An 8,593-nucleotide genomic window follows, 5' to 3' on the forward strand; every position below is an offset into this window, starting at 1 on the left:
TTAGCAGTATTGCTTTTGCCTTAAATTATAATTGATCACTCAATAATTTGACTGAGAAACGTCTCATAAAAGATCTACTAAAATCACTAATACACAATATTTAACGAAAGTAGGTGCAAAATAGTGAATAATAACTATGACAAGGGGTTACTACACTGTATACATGGGTAAGGGAATAAATAGAAGACTATCATGCAAGCTGTGATTTAACAAGTACTCCCAAAATATCAATGATTTAACAAGTTCCGGAGGTGTCTTTGTGTCACGGTCCGCTACTTTTGCCGGACCGTGGCTGTAACACCCCGGTTTATAAAAGAAGTCCTCGTCAAGACATTCCCTCATAAAATGGACTGTTACCATCTCGGTTTCCCGAGGTAGTGAATAACAAATTAAACTCCAAGGCAATTTACGTAAAATTTTAACTTAATTATTACAATTACTCATTTCAACTCAAATTACAAAAACTGACATAATTAAAAGTGAAAGTCTTCTAGAGGATGATCTAGCTACTAAGTCGTCTGATCCAATGTCTCACGCCCATCAAGCTCCCGTCCTATCTCTTAAACCTGTCAAGTCTGCTCCCCATAAAACGGTTCATCACAGGTGTTCACGAATACACAGGGTCAACCGCGAGGTTGAGTAGGGAAAACAATAAAACAATAAAATATGATATGCATGATACTCCGCCACCTCCATCTCCATCTCAACTCAATCTCATATCACATATCCCCTTACGCCCGGCCATACCGATCCCCGGCAGACACAACAATCGACCGTCGTCGATATACCAGCTAAACAGCTGAGGACACCAGGGCAGGTCCTGCAGAACCCGCCTGGGCCTTATCACAACATCACATCGTATCACGATCTCATCACCACCACACCATCCTCCAACTCCAATGCATATGAAATGCTCAAAAGAAGGTGATGCAATATATATATAAATCAATGAACTGATGAATCATAAAATCATGCCAGTTACCCGATGTTGTGATATCATGCTCAATACGATCAAATCAGTCAATCACCTTTCCGAATATAAATGATAACGTAAAGCAACAACCAGGAATCAAGTCAACACAATTCGACAATGACGATAATAGGACAAGTGTATTTCCCTACCTCAAAGTGCCAGCAATCCAATTAAGCAGTTAAGCAGTCCCGAAAATAAAGCAATGAATTTGATAATTGATCCTTCACGAATTCGTCACCTAAAACAATTATAATATTTATAATTACTAACTACTAAATATAGAAATCTCCTAAAATGGAAACCTTCCCGATATAGTAACTTTCCTCTTTTAACAAACCCGACTCAAGATAATTAATTATGATTAATTATTATTTTATTTTAAGCAACTCGGAACAAAAACCCAAAATGGTAATTAAAGGATTAACGAATTATACTTTTTAAGAAAACCCGCATTAACATTTGAACAACTCAACACCCGACTTGAATTATTAAGTGTCTCGGGAATAATTTATTTAAATGCCTCGGGATTTAATTTGAATAACTAATATGATAAATAGAGATTAAATGAATTATAACGATTAAACTAATAAAAACCCGTCCTTAATTAATTAAATAACTCGGAATATTAATTAATTAAGCATACGATTTCGTTTAACGAATTATAATGATTAAACTATGAAAACCCGTCTTTGATTATTTTAATGCACTCGGAAGTTAATTAATTAATTTTAGAATACGATAACTTAAATAATAATTAAACGAATCAAAACCCGACAACATACACGCATCTTCACTCTCACTCACGCACCACCACCGGCCACCACAGGGCCGTGTCAACCGCCAGCTCAAACACCCACTCTGCCCCAGCCACCAAAGGCCACCCCCACTGGGGTAGACGGCCGCCGGCGAGTCCCACCATGGCCGCCATTTGGCCTGAGTCACTACCACGGCTCACCAACCACCCTCTGTTTCTTCTTTACCACCACCGCAGCCAACCCCTATACTCTGCAAACCCACCACCATCCTGCTCGTCGTCAACCCACCAACATAGACACCGTGGCATCACTGTTTCGATCTCCCCCGAGTCCACAGTGATGCCACCCCAACCTAACCCTCTCAAACTCCCCTGAAAACCATAGAAAAACCCGTTTCAGCTACCCATGTCGACAACCCCCTTCTGCCGCCATAACCACCACCTATAACCACCCTAACCACCACCATGCCTCTCTACCCAGACCACCCATTTCCCTTACCCTACCAGCAACCACCATAAACGAACATATCAGACACAAACAACCACCCCAAAACCCGACACCAATGCGAAAACAGAGAAAAGTATCATGCTCTTACCCTTTTTACGCCACCACAGCCGCCACCAGGGCCACCCACGGCCGTCGACCACCACCTCTAGACCTTCATTGCAGCACCGTGACCACCCATGCTCCCTCTCTCTCTCTCGAAATGCGTGAAGATGGTTGATATTGAATCAGATAAAGGAGGTAGGAGGGAGGCGTGCCATTTTATTATTATGGGTAGTTTTTGGAAGGTTATGGCATGCTAATTGTTTATTAGGGGTAGTGGGTAGGTTTTGGAAGGTTATGGTAGGCATGCACTTGATATTGATTATTACGGGTAGTATGTAGTATATGTAGGCTTAGTGTACCATAATTAGTTAGGTACTAATTATTAATTAAGGTAGTGGGTATTAATTAATTAAGGTGTTATTAATTAATTTGGGCTGGACAGTTATTGGGTCAGCTCAACTGATTAGCTCACAATTCGAATTCTTATAAAACCGTCACAATTAACTTATATCGACACAACGCGAGTTAATTAAAATAACTTATCATAATTATCGACTCGACAATTTACCCGACTTAATTAGTAATATAAAATGTATAATAATTAATATTTAATAATATCCATTTAATAATATCCGTTTAATTAATAATATCCGATTAATTTATTATATAAAAAAATACGGGGTATTACAGTCTTCCCCCCTTAAAATGAACTTCGTCCCGAAGTTCGCTCCCGTACCCAGACAACGGAAAGGTATTGTATATTGTACTTTCGGACGTCACGAAATTCTAACACGGTTAACACACTTTTGACTCATCAATTAAACGTAACAAATACGAAATGTTACATTCTGCCCTCCTAAAAATAAACTTCGTCCCGAAGTTTAACTCCCTTTTTTCTTAATCCAACTAACTACAACCAATAACTACCTGCGAACACAAATGTATAACACTATATAATCATCTGAGAACACCGTCATCTTCCATCTCAATTCCGATCTCAAACTCAAGTAACTCAATAACCATGGTCTCGCTGGACCGCAAACGTAACTCGGCACAAAGGCCCCACAACTCATAACTCAATACCGGTAGTTTAACTACACTCTCTTTTTTCACATCCACCAACTAACAGAAGTAGGAACAAAACATATAGGACTTATTTGCATAGGTAACCTCACAACGAAACATCAACTTGGTCAAAACTACAATCTACAAACGAGTGCAAATTAAGCGTTAAGATTTTACAATCCTCCCCAACTAAAACATGGTTACGTCCTCGTAACCCTCATTATTATAACTAAAGTTCTCAATTACTGCTAACAACTGAAAGAGAATAAAAGATTCACAACTCACGCTCAAGTTAACTAATCCCTACCAAAGACAATCACTATACAAACTCTCTCAAGGAAGCTACTGTTACCAGTAAAATCGTTAGTAATCATTTATTTTACCAATCGTTGTAATCTCATACCTTAGAAACATGGGGTATCAATCACATAAGAAAAGAATTAGGGTCCAAAACTTACTAAATCGATTTATGAAAATTTATACCTTAATAGGTCCAGTCTGTCTTTCTTTTACTTAGTTGTACAGATTTAGGTCAAGTCACCGAATCACCAATAAAATGAAGACAACCAGTTCGTAATATTTATCAGCCTAGAATATTTTAATCCTTATAACAAAGGGTTTGGTATTTATTTATGAATGACGAATGCACATTGATTGACAAATTTTATAAACTTATTGGTCGAGTCAAACAAGCGATTAAACATCGATATTGGAAAGTTAACATACCAGACTATCATTTAAACCAACGCATATCATGCGAATCATCAAAGGGTTATCCCATTATAATTGCTAATATAGTCATCATAAACAATCTTTATTAAAGTATAATTGATAGTAACGACTCGAGAATATAGATATGTCAAATGTCGTGCTGAAATTGCAAAAATCATTTTAGCATTTTATGATAATATAATAACAAACATATTCAATAATGAATAGCAACACAGTTTATTATCATGTTATAGGTTTTAGGTTCAATTGAAATAATTTAATGCAATTAAAGTGATAAGTATAACTTTAGGCACACAACTCACTTGAAGGGCATTAGAACTCAAATGACGTCCTACACGTGTGAACATTTAGACATACTCATTACTACCATCCATGTGTAAACTTTTAAACATAATTATTATTGTAACATTCATGCGAGTATATTAGAATAATCAAATTAACTTTTAATACCATCAACTTTACTGAGATATGACAATATTGTTTTATATTTATATATATCCGACCACTATGCAATTGTGATATGAAATATTACAACATGCCAAATGTATATAAAATATGCAAACAACTGGACTCGTATAAACATTTCACCCTTGATTAAAATCAATTTAAGCTATTCAATTTTGCTCATACTATCATGCCAACAATGTTATCAACTAAGTTTTAATTTTATCACTTGTTAAAATACCTAACTATTGAACATGTGTGTTACTATCGTCATATAAAACATTATAAATTCGCAATATTAAAGCTCATGAATTAACCAAACAAATGCATGAAAACTCAACCTAAAATACACATTTTACAAGTCATGATTCACGTTGTAACTCTTAAAGATCACGAATGAATAATTGCTCGATTAAAACTTGATTCATGTTACTTTTATAAAACACGGAGAATTAAAAACACAGGGGAAAAATAATTAGGTCTAAAGCATAAGAATTCCATTTTTAAAGAATTTTACAACTTAGTTGGTCCAAACAAACATGTGACAGCAATTGGTCTCAAATTTGGGTCAGTTTGCAAAACTTATTATTTAATATAGAGACATCATGAATTTTTCGTGGTTTATCAATTTGAAAATATATATATGAATTTTATGATCGGTGGAGTTGGAATTATAAGAAAAATATTAATACAATTTAAATGAGGTTTTTATAAAATCATTGATCAAACATTACTGCACAGAAACTTCCCAACCACAGCTTACTAAAATATTTATTACTCCTAATCCGTATATCCTATAAGTATGAAACCAACGCCAATTAAATACTAATTCACGAGGCTATCTCCCATAAAATTTTCATCGATAGGTAATAAACAGAAAAGAAATGGCAGTAAGGTCAATTAAAGAGTAACATTAATCAAAACGTGTTTTATCACTATGTCATTCATTTTCTATGTTCCAAACTCTTACAACTATACTATTGATTCTAACCCATCCTAATTTAAATCTCCCACTGTACTTACGTAAGCATATACCCCATAGAATCCCTTCGCATCTCGATCTACTCCGTACATCTAATTCACGATGGCTATGCCTATAAACATGTAATTCGATAGTGTTTCTAATTACTATCACAAGACTATATTAACATGGCTTCGGGATCATATAACCGCATATTACTTATTCATAGTAGTGCTATCAACACATCATTCATACAATTTACTTACCGTAGCGTTGTCCTGCAATAATCAATGTATCAATCAATTAACACTTAGGCAATGATAGAAGAATTTTCCGTTCAACCTTAATCAACTATTCTACCCTTTCTCTCGTATACACTCATGGTTTCCGGTTCAACTGAGAGGACCACTGGTTCGGTGTGAGGGGGCCCCTAACTCATACCTTACCGTAGTGTGCTCCTAACAGTTCTATCCCGGAGTTCATTTTATTTAGACACATCCTATGTTCATTGGGCTCATTGGTTTAGGCCGAGGATCGTTCGCTACGATACCACTTTGTAACACCCCGGTTTATAAAAGAAGTCCTCGTCAAGACATTCCCTCATAAAACGGACTGTTACCATCTCGGTTTCCCGAGGTAGTGAATAACAAATTAAACTCCAAGGCAATTTACGTAAAATTTTAACTTAATTATTACAATTACTCATTTCAACTCAAATTACAAAAACTGACATAATTAAAAGTGAAAGTCTTCTAGAGGATGATCTAGCTACTAAGTCGTCTGATCCAATGTCTCACGCCCATCAAGCTCCCGTCCTATCTCTTAAACCTGTCAAGTCTGCTCCCCATAAAACGGTTCATCACAGGTGTTCACGAATACACAGGGTCAACCGCGAGGTTGAGTAGGGAAAACAATAAAACAATAAAATATGATATGCATGATACTCCGCCACCTCCATCTCCATCTCAACTCAATCTCATATCACATATCCCCTTACGCCCGGCCATACCGATCCCCGGCAGACACAACAATCGACCGTCGTCGATATACCAGCTAAACAGCTGAGGACACCAGGGCAGGTCCTGCAGAACCCGCCTGGGCCTTATCACAACATCACATCGTATCACGATCTCATCACCACCACACCATCCTCCAACTCCAATGCATATGAAATGCTCAAAAGAAGGTGATGCAATATATATATAAATCAATGAACTGATGAATCATAAAATCATGCCAGTTACCCGATGTTGTGATATCATGCTCAATACGATCAAATCAGTCAATCACCTTTCCGAATATAAATGATAACGTAAAGCAACAACCAGGAATCAAGTCAACACAATTCGACAATGACGATAATAGGACAAGTGTATTTCCCTACCTCAAAGTGCCAGCAATCCAATTAAGCAGTTAAGCAGTCCCCGAAAATAAAGCAATGAATTTGATAATTGATCCTTCACGAATTCGTCACCTAAAACAATTATAATATTTATAATTACTAACTACTAAATATAGAAATCTCCTAAAATGGAAACCTTCCCGATATAGTAACTTTCCTCTTTTAACAAACCCGACTCAAGATAATTAATTATGATTAATTATTATTTTATTTTAAGCAACTCGGAACAAAAACCCAAAATGGTAATTAAAGGATTAACGAATTATACTTTTTAAGAAAACCCGCATTAACATTTGAACAACTCAACACCCGACTTGAATTATTAAGTGTCTCGGGAATAATTTATTTAAATGCCTCGGGATTTAATTTGAATAACTAATATGATAAATAGAGATTAAATGAATTATAACGATTAAACTAATAAAAACCCGTCCTTAATTAATTAAATAACTCGGAATATTAATTAATTAAGCATACGACCGTTTAACGAATTATAATGATTAAACTATGAAAACCCGTCTTTGATTATTTTAATGCACTCGGAAGTTAATTAATTAATTTTAGAATACGATAACTTAAATAATAATTAAACGAATCAAAACCCGACAACATACACGCATCTTCACTCTCACTCACGCACCACCACCGGCCACCACAGGGCCGTGTCAACCGCCAGCTCAAACACCCACTCTGCCCCAGCCACCAAAGGCCACCCCCACTGGGGTAGACGGCCGCCGGCGAGTCCCACCATGGCCGCCATTTGGCCTGAGTCACTACCACGGCTCACCAACCACCCTCTGTTTCTTCTTTACCACCACCGCAGCCAACCCCTATACTCTGCAAACCCACCACCATCCTGCTCGTCGTCAACCCACCAACATAGACACCGTGGCATCACTGTTTCGATCTCCCCCGAGTCCACAGTGATGCCACCCCAACCTAACCCTCTCAAACTCCCCTGAAAACCATAGAAAAACCCGTTTCAGCTACCCATGTCGACAACCCCCTTCTGCCGCCATAACCACCACCTATAACCACCCTAACCACCACCATGCCTCTCTACCCAGACCACCCATTTCCCTTACCCTACCAGCAACCACCATAAACGAACATATCAGACACAAACAACCACCCCAAAACCCGACACCAATGCGAAAACAGAGAAAAGTATCATGCTCTTACCCTTTTTACGCCACCACAGCCGCCACCAGGGCCACCCACGGCCGTCGACCACCACCTCTAGACCTTCATTGCAGCACCGTGACCACCCATGCTCCCTCTCTCTCTCTCGAAATGCGTGAAGATGGTTGATATTGAATCAGATAAAGGAGGTAGGAGGGAGGCGTGCCATTTTATTATTATGGGTAGTTTTTGGAAGGTTATGGCATGCTAATTGTTTATTAGGGGTAGTGGGTAGGTTTTGGAAGGTTATGGTAGGCATGCACTTGATATTGATTATTACGGGTAGTATGTAGTATATGTAGGCTTAGTGTACCATAATTAGTTAGGTACTAATTATTAATTAAGGTAGTGGGTATTAATTAATTAAGGTGTTATTAATTAATTTGGGCTGGACAGTTATTGGGTCAGCTCAACTGATTAGCTCACAATTCGAATTCTTATAAAACCGTCACAATTAACTTATATCGACACAACGCGAGTTAATTAAAATAACTTATCATAATTATCGACTCGACAATTTACCCGACTTA

General features: G+C 37.4%; 1 long non-coding RNA gene across 2 annotated transcripts; it reads right to left on the reverse strand.

Moving 5' to 3' along the window:
- Positions 1-330: 330 nt before the first annotated feature.
- On the reverse strand, positions 331-8,299 carry LOC141648007 (uncharacterized). Of its 2 annotated transcripts, XR_012545901.1 has the most exons (4): positions 8,064-8,299; positions 6,864-6,953; positions 1,123-1,211; positions 331-575 (listed from the first exon to the last, which is right to left on the reverse strand). It is a non-coding gene; the product is annotated as an uncharacterized LOC141648007 (long non-coding RNA). The 2 variants fall into 2 exon arrangements; XR_012545900.1 differs by lacking the exons at positions 6,864-6,953; positions 8,064-8,299 and adding an exon at positions 2,324-2,555 and having other exon boundaries at positions 340-575.
- Between the last annotated feature and the right edge of the window lie 294 nt (positions 8,300-8,593).

Source organism: Silene latifolia, chromosome 3 (genome assembly GCF_048544455.1).
Source record: "Silene latifolia isolate original U9 population chromosome 3, ASM4854445v1, whole genome shotgun sequence".
NCBI classification, from domain to species: domain Eukaryota; kingdom Viridiplantae; phylum Streptophyta; class Magnoliopsida; order Caryophyllales; family Caryophyllaceae; genus Silene; species Silene latifolia.